The sequence below is a fragment of the Simochromis diagramma genome, unplaced genomic scaffold (genome assembly GCF_900408965.1).
Source record: "Simochromis diagramma unplaced genomic scaffold, fSimDia1.1 OVJJ01000197.1, whole genome shotgun sequence".
NCBI classification, from domain to species: domain Eukaryota; kingdom Metazoa; phylum Chordata; class Actinopteri; order Cichliformes; family Cichlidae; genus Simochromis; species Simochromis diagramma.
Window position 1 is genome coordinate 43969 of NW_024386935.1, and position 4076 is coordinate 48044.

The 4076-nt window shown below is 39.4% G+C and overlaps 1 long non-coding RNA gene across 1 annotated transcript; it reads right to left on the minus strand.

The window, feature by feature from the left end:
• Nucleotides 1–888: 888 nt before the first annotated feature.
• LOC120736850 lies at nucleotides 889–3783 on the minus strand. Its single transcript, XR_005696620.1, has 2 exons — nucleotides 3470–3783; nucleotides 889–3339 (listed from the first exon to the last, which is right to left on the minus strand). It is a non-coding gene; the product is annotated as an uncharacterized LOC120736850 (long non-coding RNA).
• Between the last annotated feature and the right edge of the window lie 293 nt (nucleotides 3784–4076).

Consider the following 4076-nt stretch of genomic DNA (forward strand, 5'->3'; position numbering starts at 1 on the left):
TACAATTTCATATTCACCACAGACAAAATTGATCAGTTTCTTGTAGGGATGGGTATTGATAAGATTTTCACGATTCCGATTCCATTTTTGATTCTGTTTAACGATTCGATTCTTTATCGATTCTTTTTTTTAAAAAAAAGGAGAACACTAAGGTCGATTAGCTTAGAACTTTGTTTTATATCTTCTCTTTGAACAAGATAGAAATTTAGGAGTAACATGGCCTTACAAATCCAACAGTGAGATCTTAAGAGATCCAGCCTACGGCTCTTCAATGGGGTGTCACAGGGTCCCCAGGAAAAAAAATTGTAAATGTAAAATAATAAAATAAATATTCTTCTGTAGCAATAACAAAGTATAACATAATTATTCTGTAGCAATTACACAAGAATATCCAGTAATGTCCCTGCCTACAATTAAACACATTCACTTACTGAAAATTTGAGGGCATCTGCTGTGGCAAATGGGTGCAAGCCTTTTACCTCAAACTGAGTCACTGCTTGGTGACATTCGTCTATCCCGGCCTGAAAGGAGACGCTACCGGTAGACTGCAGCGAGAACTGCCAGTGAGCGCCAGCCAGACTCTGTCTGTCTCATCATGGTCACCTAAATGCAGCGCACAGTAATGGCAGGTTTTGTAATAAGGCAGATCGCGCTAACATAATATGCACTGTTAGTTGATTATTTACCTGCCGCATTAACGGGAGAGGACGTGCAAACGTTACCGCTGCTGCTGGGTTGAGATTCTCGAGTCCGGAGCGGAATTAAAAACACGACATTCATTTAAGGTCATCACGTGTTTTGTGAGCAAATGCTTTTGCATATTCATAGTGTTTCCTCCCTTAAATGAAATATCTACTTTGCAAGTATTGCCTGTTGTCATCCGTTCTCGTAAAGTATGACCAAACTTTTTAGCGTTTAAGCCGCCATGTTTCCTGCCAGGTAAATGACGCTCCGCAACGTGGTGACGTCATTCAGGGCGACTGGAATCAATAAGAGAATCGTAAAAATGCAAAAATGGCAAACAATTCCAAGGAATTGAAACAGTGTTCGATACCCATCCCTAGTTTCTTGACAATGTAACCCTTCCAAATAACCAAAATGTCAAGCAATAGCACTGGATTCACCGCTGGCATCTGGTGAACTGGGAGGCCTGAAAAGTAAGCCCATTAATAAGGCTCCCAGTCCAGATTTCCAGTAGAATTCTACAAAGAGTTCTGGACAATTTTGGCACCAACATTCCTCAGAATGTTGCAAAAAATCAAGGAAAATGGCAGACTACAACTAAATATGAATTCTGCCAACATTAGTGTCTTGCCAAAACCAGGCAAAGACCCTGTATTTCCCAGCTATCATCCATTGCCCCTTTGCAGATTAGTTTAATGTCAACATTAATGTTGACATTAAACTAATCTGCAAAGCTCTCTTAGAAAGATTAGAGGAGATAACCCTCATAATACATCTGACAAAACTGGTTTCATAAAAGGTAGGCACTCATCAACAAATACACGCAGATTACTTAATTTGATAGACTGCTCAAGCAGTAAAAACTTTGAAACTGCAATATTGTCTCTAGATCCAGAAAAAGGATTTGATAGAGTTAACTGAAAAATTGTATTTGCAACTTTACACAGATTTTGTTTTGGAAACTCTTTCATTAACTGGTTAACAATATTATTTAAATTCCCCAAAAGCATGTGTGAGGAAAAAATGACCAAACATCCTCCAGCTTCTATCTCCATAGGGGAACAAGGCAGGGATGCCCACTCTCCCCTTCACTGTTTGCAAATTTTATCGAACCACTATCAGCAGCAATTAGACTATAGTGATTAAGTGGACAAAATGCCCTTAATTGTACCTTCCATAATACTTCTTATACCCCAATGCAATCTGGAAATATTAAATATTTAGGTATTAATTTCTCCTAAGCTTGCAGATTTAACTCAATTAAACCACATACCACTTTTAAAGAAAGTATAAGACGATCTGGCTGGCGATCGCTCATGGGAAGGGTGTGGGTGAAATGTTTCTCTCACTGAAAACGCTACGTCCAGATGAACAGAATCAACTTTTGGGGAACATTACCAGACTGGTTTAGATCTCTGGAATTGTCTATTTCTAATTTTTTTTGGAAAGATAAACCTTGGTGTATTAGCTTAAAAACAATACAAAGGACCAAGGATAAAGGAGGACTAGATCTGCCTAACTTTCACCACTACTTCTTAGCCAAAAGGCTTGAGTTTATCTCAGAATGGTTGTTTCATACCGTCTTAGATGACCGCTGAGTAGACATAAAACAGGCACTATGCAATAATATAGAGATTTTGGACCTACCATTCATTAGCTCAAATATCAAAAGACATGGGTGCTTTAAAAGTATACACAGCATGCATCAACACACATATGAGCAGGCGGAGTGAGGCATAGGATCTCCTCACACCCTGTCTATTTGCCGTCTGGGGCTGGGGGCCAGGAGGAGGAGCTGGCCGTCTGGTCGTGGTCTGAGCTGGTGGACTTCCCTGCTGCTGCAGGACCGGGGGCAGTCTTCTTCTCTTGTCTTGTCTCGACCCCAGAGTAAAGGGAACCATCTCCTGTGTCTGGGGGCGGATTGCCCCTCTGGGGGTGTTGGTGCCAGGACCTGGGAGTTTATGTATGGGGGAGAGTGATTGTATCTGTTTGTCTGCATGTATCCACGTTGGGCGAGTGCTGAGTATTTGTATATGTGTGCATGAGGGTGGGAATGCATGCTTGTATCTGTGTGTGCCTGTGTATGCATCAGGTCAGATTTTGGAATCCACCTCACTCGGAACATCTCAGGACCACCCAGTTGTCAGGGCCTCAACACTCATTGCCAGTGGCTGGTGCAATAATTGTTGGAGTGGTGGGGGCACCAGGTGGTTCTGCTCAGTAACATTTAATATTTATTACCTAATATTACTTATCCATTCATGTACAGCCATAGAGACGCAAATTGTCTTAAAATAAAACTGGTGTTTTGCACATAGAGCATTTTCCTTGAAAAATTGCAACACTATGAAACTCAGTGCACATGCAAATGTGTAGTTTAAAAAAAAATCTAAATTGATTTGTACTTTTCCTTCATGTTTCATTCAACATTGTCTCTAAACCTACCTCTGTGAGGTTAGTAGAATCAATTTTAGTACTACGATGCTGATGTTTGTAGTTTATGTGGTCTTCATGGTGGTGCTTTCCACATTCATGACCATCGTGATACTCGGGGTTAACAACATTGACTGGAACTGTGATTTTGTGACCTTGAGAGTCCCAGGAGTGGATGAAGAAGGTCTGGTGTCCTTTATGAAGAACAACCTCTCTGGTAACCTGGAAAATTTAATGCCTGCATTCAATACATTTTTCAAGAGAACAATTGCTTACAAACTATGCTGTGTTTTTTTTAAACTAAACCCAAACTACCCCCCATTTTGCTGTCAAATCAGTTTATTCCACTTACCATTAATACACCATCTGCCTTTAAATCAAAGCGACTGTCGTCAGTGCTGAATAGAAATATCCGGCGGTCTGTGCAGTCAGTGAAGCCCACTGAGAAAGGGTTACAAACAAACAAAAACAAAAAGTTAAATATGACAAATGTGGTGCATGTAGTGAAGTATCTGGCAAGTCTTAGTTTCGTTGTTGTGTGTACTAAAGAGTCAATGGGCTCTTCTTGGATAAATAGGGACACTTATTAAACCGCAGCTCCTTTAGGAAAGTGTGTCAGTGATTGCTGAATGACTTGACTGTTCCTAGTTCTGGACAGTTGCAACACTCAAAGCCAGTTCAACATTATTTTAAGCAAAAAAAAAAAAAAAAAAGCTAAAATAACTAAAAAGTACTTAATGCTTAACTGATGAAACTTTAAATATCTAGAGTTTTGGATCCCTTTAATTCATTTAACAGTTTTTCACTATTTTCATAACTATTTATAGTGTAGATTCTCTATAAAGGCATCAAAACTATGAATGAACAATTATGGAATTATATAGTAAACAAAAAAGTGTGAAATAGCCAGTGATGGGAATAATGGCGTTAAAAAATAACCCCATTATTCTTTTCAGTAA